This window comes from Aethalodelphis obliquidens, unplaced genomic scaffold (genome assembly GCF_003676395.1).
Source record: "Aethalodelphis obliquidens isolate GAN/ISIS:26980383/991018 unplaced genomic scaffold, ASM367639v1 scaffold4, whole genome shotgun sequence".
In the NCBI taxonomy this organism is placed as follows: Eukaryota; Metazoa; Chordata; class Mammalia; order Artiodactyla; family Delphinidae; genus Aethalodelphis; species Aethalodelphis obliquidens.
The window spans coordinates 5,997,992-6,018,679 of record NW_020837948.1 but is presented as its reverse complement, the minus strand read 5'-3'; the positions used below and the strand labels follow the sequence as shown (position 1 = coordinate 6,018,679).

The window sequence follows — 20,688 nt, the reverse complement described above, 5'->3', positions numbered from 1 at the left end:
TTTACCAATTATCCATGTAGAGCTGCTATAGAAGGTTTCTCCTAAAGAAAACTTCCTGGAGGTATTGAACAATGTCATACACAGAAAAAATGAGATCACAGCAGTTCCTAATGAGTTCCTTGGAGAACACATATGAGCAGGTCCATCCTAAGAGCCAGCGGCTCCTCAGCCCTTCTCAGCTGGGGCCCAGCAAGTGTATGAAAAAGTTTCCCCCTGTTGCTTCAGCCAACAGCTAGGAAATCCTAGCTGCACATACCAGGCTCCTTAAGCAATGATGAATCTGCTTCACTTCCTCCTTTACTTCCTAACCAAGAGTAGCAGTTTCAGTGTGGAAGCCAGAAAGGGCTGACAACATCACCACTTCCCCACAGCAGCTCACTCCGTTATCTTAGCACATTGCTTAAGAGGAAAGTCACCCTCCTCAAACTTCCTTTTGAAAGCCAGAACTAGAGATTATAGCTCTTAAATGGGGCACTCAATCTATCCCTTGAATCCTATCAGACTAAAATTTTCAAAACAAACCTCCAAGGTAGATCTCTAGGACCTAGGTGGAGGTGGGAAGTTGGCTGGTAGAACTGAGACCCGGCTTCTGGTATCAGCCGTGCTGTATATACCTGGCGCAAGACCCTGCACATTCAGGGTCTTTGGATAACCTTAAAAATAATGCTATGGCCTTTCACAGCAGTAAAATTTTCTAGAACTCTATGCTAAAAGAGGAAAAGAGGCTGCAGTTGCTACAGAAGATTTCTGGAAGCAATTTCACCTACTCAGAAGAGTTAAAGCTATGTTGGAGATATACCAATAAGAAACAAGACCCAGGGTTGTGGGCACGGCCACCTGGGGACAGGTCCATTGTCCCTTCCACTTAGGAATGAATTTTGGAACAACCACTGGATGACTGGAGAAAATTGCTGCCATTCTCACCCCTGTTTCCCTCCTTTTCCCCTCCTCTCCCTTTCCCATTCTGAGACTAGATTATTTCTGTTTTACAGGAAGAAAAAGTATAATGTATTCCCCTTAGTTTCAAAGAGAATCACTGTTGGTGACTAAGTGAACTCAGCTGTTTCTGACACATAAACCAACATTTAGATAATCACCATCTTTTTGCAAGTCTTTTGAAAAATATTGGCTTACACTGTTTGATCTCCTATTTTATACTTTTAAATTTTATCATTCTTGGAAAGTCAGAGTACTCAGTGCTATGGAGTGAAGGGCTGATTACATGGAATGTCCTGACATGATGAGATTACTTACCTAATGCAAGAGAGAAGGCAAAGGTGAAAAAACTCTAGGAATACAGATAAAAGGCAGGCAAATGCATAGGACATTAATCATAGCTCTACAGAGTTAGTGTAGCCTTGGAGTCAGGTGATGGACAGAATAGTGTATAATGCATTACAAAGAGAAATTACTGGACTTGCACATTTTTCTAGAACCAATTCATCAGCATTTCTCCTTTTTCACTACAATACTCAACCCAAAATCTAAACATTGCTAATTCTGCCCTCTACATAAAGAGTGCTCATTTTAAAGTTATGTATAATTTAAAACATATAAAAAGTAGACCTTTTATAAAGCTAATAATTATTCACTAACATATAGTGAATAGTATGATTCCCCATGCACCCAGTATCCAGCTTCGACAATCATCAACTCATGGCCATTATTATTTTATCTACAACCCCCCACTGACTTCCCCCATCCTGTGCCATTTTGAAGCAAATTCTAGTCATCGTACAGTTTCATCAATAAATATTCATTATGTATCTCTAAAAGACAAAAACTCATTTTAACATAATTGTTCCCACATTTGAAATTAATAATTCCATACTATACAGGTGATTATCTTTTAGGGAGCAAGTAAAAAATGTTGACCAGTGCAGAGAGGTGAAATATCCCCATAGCCATAGAGATGTGAAATGGTCATTGCCACAGGCTCTGTGGTTAAATAGGACATGCTTCTAGATTTGCTGATAAGACCCAGAAAGTGGGTTATGAGGTCTCACAGTCAACCTAATTGTTGTTATTTGTTTACTCTGCACTTCTGGGTGGGGAATCATGGGATGAAATCCTCCTGAAAGGAAGATGAGAGAGCCTGCCTTCTCATGCGTGATTCCCTTTGGACAAGTTGAGACTGTGTAATTAGCCCATGTCACTGTGTCACACATTGCCTCAGAACTACACATACAGCTCAGGAATGTGAGCAAGCATCTTAAGCCACAGAATTACTTGTAGATCCAGAGCACAGCCCAGAAGCAACAGTCAGAGAGTTTTCCAATGCCTAATTCTACTGGTTTCTATTTCTTTGGAAATATTTCAGGAATTTATTGGAGATATAATAACATTTAGTGGCATTCATAAGGGTTAGAAGAGAAAGCAGAGTCCTGTAAAAAAGGGGGGTTTGTTTTAAGAGATATATACATATTCCCTATATTCCTTTGTAATGACTGATTCACAAATGTTCCTTTAAGAATGTTACATTAATACAGGGTGGTTTACACATTCACAGAAAGATAGACAAAATGAGAAGGCAGAGGACTTTGTACCAGATGAAGGAACAAGATAGAACTCCAGAAAAACAACTAAATGAAGTGGAGATAGGCAACCTTCAAGAAAAAGACTTCAGAATAATGATAGTGAAGATGATCCAGGACCTCAGAAAAAGAATGGAGGCAAAGATCGAGAAGATGCAAGAAATGTTTAACAAAGACCTAGAAGAATTAAAGAACACCTAGAAGAATTAAAGAACAAACAAACAGAGCTGAACAATACAATAACTGAAATGAAAGATACACTAGAAGGAATCAATAGCAGAATAACTGAGGCAGAAGAACGGATAAGTGACCTGGCAGACAGAATGGTGGAATTCACTGCCGCAGAACAGAATAAAGAGAAAAGAATGAAAAGAAATGAAGACAGCCTAAGAGACCTCTGGGACGACATTAAATGTAACAACATTCACATTATAGGGGTCCCAGAAGGAGAAGAGAGAGTGAGAACCCAAGAAAATATTAGAAGAGATTATAGTCAAAACCTTCCCTAACATGGGAAAGGAAATAGCCACCCAAGTCCAGGAAGCACAGAGAGTCCCAACAGTATAAATGCCGAGATACATAGTAACCAAATTGACAAAAATTAAAGACAAAGAAAATTTATTGAAAGCAACAAGGGAAAAACAACAAATAACATATAAGGGAACTCCCATAAGATTAACAACTGATTTCTCAGCAGAAACTCTACAGGCCAGAAGGGAGTGGCACAATATATTTTAAGTGATGAAAAGGAAAAACCTACAACAAAGATTACTCTACCTGGCAAGGATCTCATTCAGATTTGACGGAGAAATCAAAAGCTTTACAGAGAAGCAAAAGCTAAGAGAATTCAGCACCACCAAACCAGCTCTACAACAAATGCTAAAGGAACTTCTCTAAGTGGGAAATGCAAGAGAAGAAAAGGACCTACAAAAACAAACCCATAACAATTAAGAAAATAGTAACAGGAACATACATATCGATAATTAACTTAAACGTTAATGGATTAAATGCTCCAACCAAAAGACACAGGCTCGCTGAATGGATACAAAAACAAGACCCATATATATGCTGTCTACAAGAGACCCGCTTCAGACCTAGGGACACATACAGACTGAAAGTGAGGGGATGGAGAAAGATATTCCATGCAAATGGAAATCAAAAGAAAGCTGGAGTAGCAATACTCATATCAGATAAAATAGACTTTAAGATAAAGAATGTTACAAGAGACAAGGAAGGACACTACATGATGATCAAGGAATCAATCCAAGAAGAGGATATAAAAATTATAAATATATATGCACCCAACATAAGAGCACCTCAATACATAAAGCAAGTGCTAACAGCTGTACAAGAGGAAATCGACAGTAACACAATAATAGTGGGGGACTTTAACACCTCACTTACACCAATGGACAGATCCTCCAGACAGAAAATTAATAAGGAAACACAAGCTTTAAATGACATAATAGACCAGATAGATTTAATTGATATTTATAGGAAATTCCATCCAAAAACAGAAGATTACACTGTCTCCTCAAGTGCACATGGAACATTCTCCAGGATAGATCAAATCTTGGGTCACAAATCAAGCCTCAGTATATTAAGAAGACTGAAATCATATCAAGCATCTTTTCTGACCACAACACTATGAGATTAGAAATCAATTACAGGGAAAAAAACGTAAAAAAAACAAACACATGGAGGCTAAACAATACATTCCTAAATAACTAAGAGATCACTGAAGGAATCAAAGAGGAAATCAGAAAATACCTAGAGACAAATTAGAATGAAAACACAACAATCCAAAACCTATGGGATGCAGGAAAAGCAGTTCTAAGAGGGAAGTTTATAGCAATACAAGCTTACCTGAAGAAACAAGAAGCATCTCAAATAAACAACCTAAACTTACACCTAAAACAATTAGAGAAAGAACAAAACCCCCCCAAAGTTAGCAGAAGGAAAGAAATCAGAAAGATCAGATCAGAAATAAATGAAAAAGAAATGAAGGAAACAATAGCAAAGATCAACAAAACTAAAAGCTGGCTCGTTGAGAAGATAAACAAAATGGATAAACCATTAGCCAGACTCATCAGAAAAACAGGGAGAAGACTCAAATCAATAGAATTAGAAATGAAAAAGGAGGAGTAACAACTGACACTGCAGAAATAAAAATAAAATAAAATCTCATTAGAGATTACTACAAGCAACTATATGCCAATAAAATAGACAACGTGGAAGAAATGGACAAATTCTTAGAAAAGCACAACCTTAAGAGACTGAACCAGGGAGAAATAGAAAATTTAAACAGACCAATCACAAGCACTGAAATTCAGACTGTGATTAAAAATCTTCGAAACAAACAAAAGCCCAGGACCAGATGGCTTCACAGGTGAATTCTATTAAACATTTAGAGAAGAGCTAACACCTATCCTTCTCAAACTCTTCCAAAATATAGCAGAGGGAGGAACACTCCCAAACTCATTCTACAAGGCTAACATCACCCTGATACAAAACCCAGACAAAGATGTCACAAAGAGAGAACACTACAGACCAATATCACTGATGAACACAGATGGAAAAATCCTCAGCCAAATACTAGCAAACAGACTCCAACAGCACATTAAAAGGATCATACACCATGATAAGTGGGGTTTATCCCAGGAATGCAAGGATTCTTCAATATATGCAAATCAATCAATGTGATACACCATATTAACAAACTGAAGGAGAAAAACCATATGATCATCTCAACAGATGCAGAAAAAGCTTTTGACAAAATTCAACACCCATTTATGATAAAAACCCTCCAGAAAGTAGGCATAGAGGGAACTTACCTCAACATAATAAAGGCCATATATGACAAACCCACAGCCAGCATCGTTCTCAATGGTGAAAAACTGAAACCATTTCCTCTAAGATCAGGAACAAGACAAGGTTGTCCACTGTCACCACTATTATTCAACACAGTTTTGGAAGTTTTACCCACAACAATCAGAGAAGAAAAAGAAATGAAAGGAATACAAATCGGAAAAGAAGAAGTAAAGCTGTCACTGTTTGCAGATGACATGATACTTTACATAGAGAATCCTAAAGACTCGACCAGAAGACAACTTGAGCTATTCAATCAATTTGGTAAAGAAGCAGGATACAAAATTAATGCACAGAAATCTCTTGCATTCCTATACAATAATGATGAAATATCTGAAAGAGAAATTAAGGAAACACTCCCATTTACCATTGCAACAAAAAGAATAAAATACCTAGGAATAAACCTACCTAAGGAGACAAAAGACCTGTATGCAGAAAACTATAAGACACTGATGAAAGAAATAAAAGATGATACCAACAGATGGAGAGATATACCATGTTCTTGGATTGGAAGAATAAATATTGTGAAAATGACTATACTACCTAAAGCAATCTACAGATTCAGTGCAATCCTTATCAAACTACCAATGGCATTTTTCAAAGAACTAGAACAAAAAATTTCACAATTTGTATGGAAACACAAAAAACCCCGAATAGCCAAAGCAATCTTGAGAAAGAAAAACAGAGCTGGAGGAGCAGGCTCCCTGACTTCAGACTATATTACAAAGCTACATTAATCAAGACACTATGGTATTGGCACAAAAACAGAAATATAGATCAATGGAACAGGACAGAAAGCCCAGAGATAAACCCACGCACATATGGTCACCTTACCTTTGATAAAGCAGACAAGAATATACAGTGGAGAAAGACAGCCTCTTCAATAAGTGGTGCTGGGAAAACTGGACAGGTACATGTAAAAGTATGAGATTAGAACACTCCCTAACACCATACACAAAAATAAGCTCAAAATGGATTAAAGACCTAAATGTAAGGCTAGAAACTATCAAACTCTTAGAGGAAAACATAGGCAGAACATACTATGACATAAATCACAGCAAGATCCTTTTTGACCCACCTCCTAGAGAAATGGAAATAAAAACAAAAATAAACAAATGGGACCTAATGAAACTTCAAAGCTTTTGCACAGCAAAGGAAACCATAAACAAGACGAAAAGACAACCCTCAGAATGGATGAAGCAACAGACAAAGGATTAATCTCCAAAATTTACAAGCAGCTCTCATGCAGCTCAATATCAAAAAAACAAACCATCCAATCCAAAAATGGGCAGAAGACCTAAATAGACATTTCTCCAAAGAAAATATACAGTTTGCCAACAAACACATGAAAGGATGCTCAATATCACTAATCATTAGAGAAATGCAAATCAAAACTACAGTGAGGTATCACCTCACACCAGTCAGAATGGCCATCATCAAAAAAATCTACAAACAGTAAATGCTGGAGAGGGTGTGGAGAAAAGTGAACCCTCTTGCACTGTTCGTGGGAATGTAAATTGATACAGCCACTATGGAGAACAGTATGGAGGTTCCTTAAAAAACTAAAAATAGAACTACCATACGACCCAGCAATCCCACTACTGGGCATATACCCTGAGAAAACCATAATTCAAAAAGAGTCATGTAGCACAAAGTTCATTGCAGCTCTATTTACAATAGCCAGGAAATGAAAGTAACCTAAGTGTCCATCAACAGAAGAATGGATAAAGAAGATGTGGCACGTGTATACAATGGAATATTACTCAGCCATAAAAGGAAATGAAATTGAGTTATTTGTAGTGAGGTGGATGGACCTAGAGTCTGTCATACAGAGTGAAGTTAAGTCAGAAAGAGAAAAACAAATATTGTATGCTAAAACATATATATACGGAATCTAAAAAAAAAAAAGGTTCTGAAGAACCTAGGGGCAGGACAGGAATAAAGACACAGACTAGAGAATGGGCTTGAGTACATGGGGAGGGGGAAGGGTAAGCTGGGACGAAGTGAGAGAGTGCCATGGACATATATACACTACCAAATGTAAAATAGATAGCTAGTGGGAAGCAGCCACACAGCACAGGGAGATCAACCCGTGCTCTGAGACCACCTAGATGGGTGGGATAGGGAGGATGGGAGGGAGATGCAAGAGGGAGGAGATATGGGAATATATGTATATGTATAGCTGATTCACTTTGTTATAAAGCAGAAACTAACACACCATTGTAAAGTAATTATACTCCAATAAAGATGTTAAAAAAAGAGAAAGAAACAAGAAAATTCTCAAATAAACAATCTAACTTTAGGCCTAAAGGAACTAGATAAAGAAGAGCAAACAAAACCCAAAGTTAGTAGAAGGAAAGAACTCATAAAGATCAGAGCAGAAATAAATGAAATAGAAACAAAGAAAACAATAGCAAAGATCAATAAAACTAAAAGCTGGTTCTTTGAGAAGATAAACAAAATTGATAAACCTTTAGCCAGAAATAACAAGAAAAAAAGAGAGAGGACTCAAATCAATAAAATTATAAGTGAAAAAGGAGAAGTTACAACAGACACCACAGAAATACAAAGCATCCTAAGAGACTACTACAAGCAACACTATGCCAATGAAATGGACAACCTGGAAGAAATGGACAAATTCTTAGAAAGGAGTAACCTTCCAAGACTGAACCAGGAAGAAATAGAAAATATGAACAGACCAATCACAAGTAATGAAATTGAAACTGTGATTAAAATCTTCCAACAAAGCAGCCGCATAGCACAGGGAGATTAGCTCGGTGCTTTGTGACTGCCTGGAGGGGTGGGATAGGGAGGGGGGGAGGGAGGGAGACGCCAGCGGGAAGAGATATGGGAACATATGTATATATATAACTGATTCATTTTGTTGTGAAGCTGAAACTAACATACATTGTAAAGCAATTATACTCCAATAAAGATGTTAAAATGAAAAAAAAAAAATCTTCCAACAAACAAAAGTCCAGGACCAGATGGCTCCACAGGTGAATTCTATCAAACATTTAGAGAAGAGCTAACACCCATCCTTCTCAAACTCTTCCAAAAAATTGCAGAGGAAGGAACACTCTCAAACTCATTCTATGAGGTCACCATCACCCTGATACCAAAACCAAAGACACTACAAAAAAGGAAATGACAGACCAATATCACCGATGAAAATAGATGCAAAAATCTTCAACAAAATACTAGCAAAGAGAATCCAACAATACATTAAAAGGACCAAACAACATGATCAAGTGGAATTTATCCCAGGGATGCAGGGATTCTTCAATATATGCAAATCAATGTGATACACCATATTAACAAACTGAAGAATAAAAACCATATGATCATCTCAATAGATGTGGAAAAAGCTTTTGACAAAATTCAACACCCATTTATGATAAAAACTCTCTAGAAAGTGGGCAAAGAGGGAACCTACCTCAACATAATAAAGGCCATATATGACAAACCCACAGCAAACATCATTCTCAATGGTGAAAAACTGAAAGCATTTCCTCTAAGATCAGGAACAAGACAAGGATGTCCACTCTCGCCACTATCATTCAACATAGTTTTGCAAGTCCCAGCCATGGGAATCAGAGAAGGAAAATAAATAAAAGGAATACAAATTGGAAAAGAAGAAGTAAAACTGTCACTGTTTGCAGATGACATGATACTATACATAGAGAACCCTAAAGATGCCACCAGAAAACTACTAGAGCTGATCAGTGAATTTGGTAAAGTTGCAGAATACAAAATTAATGCACAGAAATCTCTTGCATTCCTATACACTAACAACAAAAGATCAGAAAGAGAAATTAAGAGAAATTTTATTGCATCCATCATTGCAATAAAAAGAATAAAATACCTGAGAATAAACCTACTTAAGGAGGTAAAAGACCTGTACTCAGAAAACTATAAGACGCTGATGAAAGAAATCAAAGATGACACAAACAGACGGAGAGATATACCATGTTCTTGGATTGGAAGAATCAATATTGTGATAATAACTATACTACCAAAGCAATCTACAGATTCAGTGCAATCCCTATCAAATTACCAGTGACATTTTTTACAGAACTAGAACAAAAAATCTTAAAATTTGTAAGCAGACACAAAAGACCCCGAATAGCCAAAGCAATCTTGAGGGAAAAAAATGGAGCTGGAGGAATCAGACTCCCTGACTTCAGACTATAAGACAAAGCTACAGTAATCAAGACAATATGGTACTGGCACAAAAACAGAAATATAGATCAATGGAATAGGATAGAAAGCCCAGAAATAAACCCATGCACCTATGGTCAACTAATCTATGACAAAGGAGGCAAGGATATACAATGGAGAAAAGATGGTCTCTTCAATAAGTGGTGCTGGGAAAACTGGACAGCTACATGTAAAAGATTGATATAAGAACACTCCCTAACACCATACACAAAAATAAACTCAAAATGGATTAAAGACCTAAACATAACACCAGACACTATAAAACTCTTAGAGGAAAACATAGGAAGAACACTCTTGACATAAATCACAGCAAGATCTTTTTTGATCCACCTCCTAGAGTAATGGAAATAAAAACAAAAATAAACAAATGGGAATCTAATGAAACTTAAAAGCTTTTGCAAAGCAAAGGAAACTACAAACAAGACGAAAAGACAACCCTCAGAATGGGAGAAAATATTTGCAAATGAATCAATGGACAAAGGATTAGTCTCCAAAATATATAAATAGCTCATGCAGCTCAATATTAAAAAACAAACAACCCAATCAAAAAATGGGCAGAACACCTAAATAGACATTTCTCCAAAGAAGATATACAGATTGCAAAGAAGCACATGAAAAGCTACTCAACGTCACTAATTATTAGAGAAATGCAAATCAAAACTACAGTGAGGTATCACCTCACATCAGTTAGAACGGGCATCATCAGGAAATCTACAAACAAGAAATACTCGAGAGGGTGTGGAGAAAAGGGAACCCTCTTGCACTGTTTGTGGGAATGTAAATTGATACAGCCACTATGGAGATCAGTATGGAGGTTCCTTAAAAAACTAAAAATAGAATTACCTTATGACCCAGCAATCCCACTACTGGGCATATACCCTGAGAAAACCATAATTCAAAAAAACACATGCACCCCAATGTTCATTGAAGCACTATTTACAATAGCCAGGTCATGGAAGCAACCTAAATGCCCATCAACAGACAAATGGATAAAGAAGATGTGGTACATATATATAATGGAATATTACTGAGCCATAAAAGGGAACGAAACTGGGTCATTTGTAGAGACGTGGATGGATCTAGAGACTGTCATACAGAGTGAAGTAAGTCAGAAAGAGAAAAACAAATGTAGTATAATAATATGTATAAAATGGATAACTAAAAAGGACTTGCTGTATAAAAAAATAAATTTAAAAAAGTACCATATATTAACGCATATATGTGGAATCTAGAAAAATGGTACAGATGAACCAGTTTGCAGGGCAGAAATAGAGACACAGAGGTATAAAACAAATGTATGGACACCAAGGGGGGAAAGTCGCAGGGTGGTTGGTGGTGGTGTGATGAACTGGGAGATTGGGATTGACATGTATACACTAATATGTATAAAATAGATAACTAATAAGAACCTGCTATATAAAAAATAAATAAAATTCAGAAATTCAAAAAAATATACAGGTTGGTTTACATAGTTCCCCAAGATATGCAAAAAATTCTGTAAACCAAATCCTATTTTAAAAGCTCTCAAAGGGAACACATTTTGTAAAGCTAAAAATTATTTCCTAAATTATGTTCTTTTTTTAAGGGCTTTTTTATTATTATTATTTTAAAAAAATATTTATTTATTTTTATTTATGTATTTATTTGGTTGTGCTGGGTCTTAGTTACAGCAGGCGTGCTCCTTAATTGTGGCTCATGGGCTCCTTTAGTTGCGGCACATGGGCTCCTTAGTTGTGGCAGGCGAACTCTTGGTTGCGGCATGCATGTGGGATCTAGTTGCCTGACCAGGGGTCGAACCCTGGCCCCCTGCATTGGGAGCACGAGTCCTAACCGCTGTGCCACCAGGGAAGTCCCTATGTTCTTTTTGAGTCTAGATTTTTAAACATGTTCTTATTTTTCTTAAAATGAAACAATCTCAACTAGGCTTGCAAGAGGACATCACATATTCTTGGGGCTCTGCATGCCTTTTCACTCCTGTACCACTACTACAAGAGCCACCTAACTGGTTTTTCTGCTTCTCATCCTGCTCCTTCACATCGAGTTGTCTTCCTAAAGCACATATCTAATCGTGCCACTTCAATAATAGGCATGTAATACTTCCATCACCTTCCAAAAATCCCTGATTCCTTAGGATAGCATTCCAAGTTCTCTGAGATGTGTCCCGGACTTATTGGAACAACCTTATCTCCCACTGTTCTCCAATCTCCACATATTCTATTCTCCAGCCACATCAACTAGTAAATATTTTTAGAACATGGTCCATGTTTTTCCAAACCCTAAAAGACTTATTTCACTTCCTAGGAAAAGGAACAGTCGCAGCCAAAAATAAATAATTAAAAAAATTTTTTAATTAAAAAAAAAAAAGAACAGTATAGTCCAGTGTTTAAGAGCATACCCATCATGTCAGACTAGATCCAATCCTGACTCTGTCACCTTCCAGCTGTGTGACTTTGATAAAATCACTTAATCTGCCTGAGCCACAATTTCTTCATCTCTAAAATGGGGATAATGATAGTGCTTTTCTCATAGAGTTGCTTGGAGGATTCTGTTGGATTATGCAAGCAAAATGCTTAGCACAGTGCCCAGCACATAATAAACATCCAATATATGATAGCCCTTATTTCAGTCTATTAAGGTCCATCTATCTGTCAAGAAACACTACCCCTTGAAGCATTTTTAGTTCCCCCAGTCTCATCTCTCCTTCTAGGATCCCATAGATCATTCATACCTCTTTCTCCACACTAACTACTTTCTGCCTTACATAATTATATTATTTAGATACATATCTTCTCTGCTTTACTTTACTGAATCCCTGCCATGTACTAAGTGCCACAGGGAAGAAAGGATGAAGAAAACTTGGTTCTTTGCCATACAACTGTTCACAATCTAGTTAGTAAACAGACATTGGTAACTCAATGCAATTCACTCAAATACAATGATTGTTGAATAAAGCTGTGGCTCATTATCATTACTGTTATACTCTGTTTCCCTGAGGTCCTCTTGTACAGAATAATCTCAAAGTATAAGCTAGATTTTAACCCAAGGACCATGACCATTTCCCCTACTACCAAGCAGAATTTACCTCTTGAGAGCAAATACAGTGAAATACAATTGAACATAGCTGAGTTTAGGGGAATATCAAGGGAAAAGTTCTATCAGTGATGTTGTCAGATTCAAACGATATGATCAAACTATGACTTCCTCTGCACCCAAAGCTTTTTCCAAAATAAATGCACAAAGTGTTGGACCTAAAATATGGTACAGGGCTAGAAGCACTTTTAGCCTCCTTTTCCTGATGATGCAGTTGTGATGTGTGTTCGTGGTGTGTTTGTAATTCGAGAGCAGAACAGATGGTGAAGGCTGCATATCCACGCTGCATCCTCTAACCCTATAGATTGTCAAGACCATGAGGTCAGTGATTACCATTGAGTTTTAGCTGCAGAAAGAGTCCTCTGCCTTGTACTAAATGATGCTTTATGTCAGTGCCAGGTTCTCAGTGTCAACATGACTTGAAGTGAGACTCGCTCAGGTCCCTGCCTCACCCAAATACCAGAAGATGACTCCTACAGCGCCTACTACAGCAGGAAACAATGCAGTTGGACAGCATATTGGGGGCATTAAACTGGGCACATGTCATCACGATGACATCTCATGAAGTAATTGCTCTGGATTGCCAGAAAAAGAGGAGTGTCTTCTTGTCCCAGGCAGAGCTCACCTCCCCCTTTTCCTAGACTGCCTGAGTCCTACGACCAGGAGCAGAGCTAGGCTGGTTTTCTCCCTCTATCTCCAGAGTTCTAGCTCTGTGGGTAACTGTGGGAAAGGAAGCCTATTCAACGACATGCAGTTTCGTGTTTCTGAAAACATATTCAAAAGTCAGGTGTATGGTCAAACATACATTTTGTTTAAATGTTTTAAGGACACTTCATTCCCAGAAAGCTAAAAACATTATAAAATCCCCAATTATGTCTCACATTTTAATCACAGTGTCAAATAATATATTTCCAGCACTTACAGATATTCTTTCTTTTTTTCCTTTCCTTCACAACTGAATACGTCATCTGACATGTGACATCTGGCATGTAAGAGTCCAGATGAGGCTTAAGATTAATTAGCACCCTCTTAGCACCCCTAAGGAGCTCATCTTTGTCTTAATGCGATCACATTCATGAGAGTGAGGCTTCTTTTTTGTGTGTGTGTGAGGAGTGAGGCTACTAATCACTAGCATCAGCAATCTCATTTTTCCACTGCAAATAATTTTCATTTTTACCCCCCAAAAAAGTAAAATATTCAAATTGTCACATAAGCACCACTATGCCAACAATGAGAGCAGCACTTTCAAGACTGCACCATGGACCTGGCAGAGGATACTAGACTGCAGTAGCCCAAATGATGGATGAGAGCCTGAATATAAGACAGGTGAACTAAGGAGAAGCTGGGATTACAGTGAGTACGAAAGTAAAATGTTTGAGAGAGGAGGCTGCTTGTTCTGTTAAAACAACCTGTGGGGCTTCCCTGGTGGCACAGTGGTTGGGAATCCGTCTGCCAATGCAGCAGATGGGGGTTTGATCCCTGGTCCGGGAAGATCCCATATGCCGCAGAGCAACTGAGCCCGCGCGCCACAACTACTGAGCCTGTGCTCTAGAGCCCACGAGCCACAACTACTGAAGCCCGTGTGCCTATAGCCCGTGCTCTGCAACAAGAGAAGCCACTGCAATGAGAAGCCCGTGCACCACAATGAAGAGTTGCCCCTGCTCACCACAACTAGAGAAAGCTCATGCAGCAATGAAGACCAAACACAGCCAAAAATAAAATAAATTTATATATTAAAAAAAAAACTTAATAACTGTTGTAAAGATGTAATTATGTCTTTATAAAAAGAGGACTTAGCTTTTAGATATACACATTGAAATATTTAGGAAAGAATTATACTGATGTCTAGGATTTGCTCCAAATTAATACAAGAGGGGAGGAAATAAGTGGCGGAATAGATGAAACAGAATTGGCCATGAGTTGATAATTGTTAAATCTGGGTGATGAGTACATGGGGGATCATTATGCATGTATCAGAATGATACTCCAGGGCTTCCCTGGTGGCGCAGTGGTTGAGAGTCCGCCTGCCGATGCAGGGGATACAGGTTCGTGACCCGGTCCGGGAGGATCCCACATGCCGCTGAGCGGCTGGGCCCGTGAGCCATGGCCGCTGAGCCTGCGCGTCCGGAGCCTGTGCTCCGCAACGGGAGAGGCCACAACAGTGAGAGGCCCGCGTACCGCAAAAAAAAAAAATTTTAAATGGCCAGCACCAACCATATGCTGCTTAAAAAAAAACTATTTATATGAAATATACAGCAATACTGAAAGTAAAAGGAAATAAAAATATGTACCATACAAAAAAGCTAGCGTAGCTGTACTGATAACAGATGAAGACTTTATGGCAAGAAGCATTACTAGAGATAAGATATATTTCATAATGAAATATGGTACACTTTACCAGGGAAATATAACAAATCTAAATTTTATGCACCTAAAAACATAGCCTTAAATGTATATAAATAAAAAATTGATAGAATCAAAAAGAACAAATAGACAAATCCACAATCATAGTCAGAGATTTTAACACACACCCCTCAATAGCTGTTAGAATAGGCACATGCCAAAGAAGCAGAAATGGTATAAAGATTTAAGCACTATAATTAACGCTCTTGACCTAATTGACATCTATAGAACAGTGCACCCAAATTTACTATATGCTGGTGTATAAAACAAGTAACTACATTTCAAAGGGCCGAAATAATACGGCGTGTTCTCTGACCACACTCTAATTAAGCTAAATTCCAACTTCAAAGATATTCACATGTTTGGAAACTGAGAAGCACATTTCTACATAGTTCATGGGTCAAAGCAGATATCACAAAGGAAATTAGAAAATATCTTTTACTGAATAATAATGAAAATACTACATATAGAAACTTTCAGTACAGTTAAAGCTGTGCTTGGAAGTAAATTTATAACTTTAAAATTGCTTATTAGAAAAAGAATAATGGCTGATAATCAATGACTTAAATTAGAAAATGAACATAAAATTTAACCTGAAGAAAGGAGAAGGAAAAAAATAATACAGAAGCAGACACAGAAAACAAACATACATAGAGTGGATCAACTTCATTGAAAAGACTCTGAAACTGATAAATTGCTGTCAAAACTTATCAAGAAAAAAATGAGAGAAACCACAAATGACCAACATTGATAACGAAAACTGAGACTTCACTACAAATCCTACAGACTTTTATAAGGGATATTATAAACAGCTTTATGCTGACAAATTTGAAATTTTAAATGAAATGGACAAACTCCTAGAAAAACATAACTTACAAAATTGACACAAGCAGCAGCAGCAAAAATAAATAAATAGGACTTCCCTGGTGGTGCAGTGGTTAAAAATCCATCTGCCAATGCAGGGGACACGGGTTCGAGCCCTGGTCTGGGAAGATCCCACATGCTGTGGAACAACTAAGCTCGTATGCCACAACTACTGAGCCTGCGCTTAGGCCCACAAGCCACAGCTACTGAGCCTGTGTGCCACAACTACTGAAGCCTGCATGTCCTCCACTTTTACATTTTCTCCATATCCCTGCATATTGATCATATGTTTTAATTTTCTGTATTTCTATACTTTGGCATCTTGAAGTCTTGCTGACCCTTGAGCGACTGCCTCCTCCTAGGGCTAGTCAATGCCTAGAAATAGAACTCACCTGTAAACATGTCTTTCATATGCAGTCAATCCATATGTGTCCATATGCCAACTAACTTTTTTATCAGGCTCTTACACTCCAGGCCACTATTCCCCTGCCCTAATCACCCCAGGGCCAGGTACAGGACAACTAAGGACAGCCTCTACCCCGCAGAGCCTGCTGAAATTATTCAAACTAGCCATTCCTAAGATTGCTTACCTGCTTAGCACATTCTTCCCTGTGGAAGCCACAATAAAAGCTCTTTCCCAGGTTTCCCCCTCATTCCCTCTGCCTCCTGACCAACGCTGATGTTTCCCCTTGTGGCCCTCTGTGGCATGTTGTGCTTCCTTCTCTTGAGATCTGTTGAGTATAACAACAATCTTTTCAATGGTAGTTTTCTCCTGATCTGTTGGCCTCACCATACCAGAATAATAATAAAACCTGTGTTTAATACACCCTGAGTTTTAGCAATTTGATTATTATGTGCCTTGCTGAAATTTTGTGTTTATCCTGCTTGGGATTTATTTACCTCCCTGGATCTGAGGAATTATAGTTTTCAATGCATTTGAAAACATTTCGGTTATTCTTTTTCAAATATTTTTTCTGCCCTTTCCTCTATTTTTCTAGGAACACAATTACATGTATGTTACAATGATTAATATTGTACCAGAGTCATTTTGCTTTTATTTCAGTTTTGTTTCATTTTATTTCCATCTTCCTCTATGCTTCAATTTGGATGGTTTCTATTGCTATGTCTTAAAGACACTGATATTTTCTTTTACAGTATCTAATTTGCTTTGGACTCAATTCAGTGAATTTTCATTTCACTTCATATAATGTATTTTTTTTTTTTTTTTTTCTTTTTTGCTGTACGCGGACCTCTCACTGTTGTGGCCTCTCCCGTTGCGGAGCACAGGCTCCGGACGTGCAGGCTCAGCGGCCATGGCTCACGGGCCCAGCCGCTCCGCGGCATGTGGGATCTTCCCGGACCGGGGCACGAACCTGTATCCCCTGCATCGGCAGGCGGACTCTCAACCACTGCGCCACCAGGGAAGCCCCCCATATAATGTATTTTTTAGCTCTAGAAGTTCCATTTGGATCTTTTAAAATATTCTACTTCTTTCTTCAATATGTTTCTGTTTTCCTCTAAATATTTGAGCATTTTATAATAGCTGTTCTCAAGTCCTTGTCTGCTAATCCATCAGCTTTTTTTTTTTCCTGGCCTCACCACATGGCTTGCAGGTTCTTAGTTTCCCAACCAGGGATTGAACCTGTGCCCCCTGCGGTGGAAGCACGGAGTCTTAACCACTGGACCACCAGGGAAGTCCCCCATCATCATTACTTTATCTCTTTCTATTGATTGATTTTTAATTTTCATTATGGGTCACTTTTTTGAGTTGTTTTCAAGTCTAGTAATTTTAGTTTGAATGGGAGGTGTTATGATCATTACATGGTTGAGTATTAGTAGTTTTTTTCCTTCAGAGAGGTTGAAATTTGTTTTGACAATCATTCGAGTTACTTTCAGATCAGCCTCGTCTGTTAGAGCTTGCTTTTAAGAGAAGATCTAAATTGACCTTTATTCTATGACCTTTATTCATCCTGCTAACGTATGATTCTTCTGGGATCTCTACTGAATATGCAGCTATTCAACAACATCGTTCCACACTGGCTGTCAGAAACTTGAGTTTCTCCTAGCTCGGTGTGATCTCTAGGAAGTATTCAGCTTATAGCTCCCTGGCAGATATTCTTTGACTGGCCTCATAAATTTCCTCTATGCATGCCTTGTCAGTCTGGTTACTCCAAGAAGCAGATGCCAAGAAGAGGATTTGACATGAAAGAGATTTATGGAAGTAAACACCTATAAGGAAAAATGGGAAGGGAGCCAGGGGTAGCTAAGAGAGTCGTAAGATTGCAATGCAGGTCTAACCCTTGTGAAGGGGAGAGGAATGAAAGTAAGACTGAGTGGAAAACATTTACACCGCACTGTAGCTCCAAGGAAGTTTGGGAAGTTGATGTGGAATCCTCAAGCTTTAGTCTCCCATCAGGAAAACTGCATTTCTCAGGAACAGGCCTGCCTTATATCCCTGATGAGCTCAGTCATTAACTGGGATTAACATGTGGGAAGTGTAGCTTTAGTGCAAATGCGGTGCCAGATTTCAGAGTGCAGCAGCTGGGGCTCACTTATGCTCTCCACAGTCAGAGATCTAAGAGGTACATTTTTGTGGCCACCAGAGATTCACCCATTGCACCACATATATCTACTTCTCACAATTTGGAGAGAGATTCCTCCATGATTCCTGTTACCCTTCTTGAAAGGAAATTCAGAGGATGGAGAACAATGACACAAATTACTGCCCTCATCACTGCAGTTGATCTCAGGGCTGCAACTGGTACTTATCCTCCTCCACGATTCATTTTGCATTTTCCTCACCTACAAGTCATCATTTTAGCAGGTCTTGGTGGTTTACCTGGTAGCGTGACCCAAACCTACATTCCTGGGCAGTCTGAACCCTTGGTAATCATACCGTCCTCAGTCAGAAGTTGCTACATGAGTCCATTCACAGTTACAGTAGTATGAGGGAGTAACACGGGGTACTCAAATGGATATCTTGGGTTTAACACATATCCCACCTTGCCCCCTTCGTGTAGCAGTAATCCTACCTCCTGCTGCTCAGGGCCAATTACCCCTACCAATATGGTGACTCCTCTTCTTGCTTGCCATGGGCACAAGGAATCCAGAATTCCATGGTGACAACTCAAATTTTTAGTTCAATGGGACTCTTGCTGTGGCCCCTAGCAAGAGTGTGCCCCTTCTGGAGACCAGGAACTCCAATTCTGCCAAAACCCTGGGTTGCCAGGGATGGAAAGTACAACATCCCAAAGTAGGTCATTAGGAGTGATGTTAAATGGAACTAATCCTCCTTCCATGCCTTGGTCCCCAAATCCATGGGGATCTAGCACCCTATTATTCCTACTAGGGATACAGCACTCTACAAAATTCCTCTGATTTAACACATGTTCTGCATCCTGAAGAGTGGCATATCATCCTTTTATAAGATTGCCTCTGAGGTGTCACTTCAACTGCACCTTATAAAGCATCCAGTGTTCTATGATGGTTATGGGACCACACCCACACCTCCTTCAATGTGAAGTGGTTGGATGCTACGCTGTGTGTATTTCCATGCTTGTGCATCAGGTTTTCTGTAAGTTCCAGGCTACCAAGAATCTGCAGGCAGGAAAGCATAGCCATATTCAGAATGGGTATCTATCTCAGGGAGGATGAAACCCTAGCTCTTCAAGGATGGAAAGAGCCTGATATATTTGACTTGCCACCAAGCAGCCAGTTAGTCTCCTCAAAAAATAATGCCATGCCAGGGGCTCAGCATTAGTCTCTTTGCTATAGGTTTCAGTATATAAGTCTTGCACTTCCTTTCACTAGGGTATTCTTTTTTTTTTTTTAAATTGAAGTATAGTTGATTTATCACCAGGGTATTCTTAATGGACTTGGTGAATGACAGGTCCCCTGGGTCCTCCCATGGAACATTATTGTCTGGTTGTCTTCTGGTCTTATATAATACATTTATTCTAGCATGCCCACTTCCTTCAGTCTATTTATTTCTTCCTTTGTCACTGTAAGGGCAATTCAGACATTTCTACTTCCGTGAGCGTTGGCCACAGTTTTCCCCAGGCTTAAGAGCAAGCACAGCAGTGTATTTTCTATAACCCCTAAGGTCCTTGCTAGGGTGTTAAATCTCGTGTCCTGAGAAGGTTCCCTCAAGTCAATGAATTCTTGCTTATCTAGGCTTATATTCCAGTCACCTTGATCAAACACCCAAAAATCTAATTCCAGGGATATTTTCCTGAATCCTCCCGGTAAGCTAGCTAATTTTTCTTGTTTCTTTTCTTCTTTTTAAAAGATCAAGTCCTTTGTTTAAAAAATTTATTTGTTGGGGGCTTCCCTGGTGGCACAGTGGTTGAGAGTCCGCCTGCCGAGGCAGGGGACACGGGTTCGTGACCCGGTCCGGGAAGATCCCACATGCCGCGGAGCGGCTAGGCCCGTGAGCCATGGCCGCTGAGCCTGTGCGTCCAGAGCCTGTGCTCCGCAACGGGAGAGGCCACAACAGTGAGAGGCCCACATACCGCAAAACAAAACAAAAAACAAAACAAAATTTATTTGTTTTATTTATTTTTGGCTGCATTGGGTCTTTGTTGCTGCACACAGGCTTTCTCTAGTTGTGGCGAGCGGGGGCTACTCTTTGTTGGGGTGCTCAAGCTTCTCATTGTGGTGGCTTCTCTTGTTGTGGAGCATGGGTTCTAGGCACGCGGGCTCAGAGTTG

The 20,688-nt window shown here is 39.0% G+C and overlaps 1 protein-coding gene across 5 annotated transcripts in view; it reads right to left on the bottom strand.

Moving 5' to 3' along the window:
- Nucleotides 1–20,688, bottom strand: part of CDKL3 (cyclin dependent kinase like 3) — an 82,589-nt gene that overhangs the window by 8,916 nt on the left and 52,985 nt on the right. Inside the window, exon 12 of one of the 5 annotated variants that reach the window (XM_027097498.1) lies at nucleotides 16,189–16,711. The exons of the other annotated variants lie outside the window; for them this stretch is intronic. The gene's annotated coding sequence lies outside the window, so the exon portion shown is untranslated. Of the gene's footprint in view, nucleotides 1–16,188; nucleotides 16,712–20,688 lie in introns of those variants that run through there. 5 annotated transcript variants of the gene reach the window in all.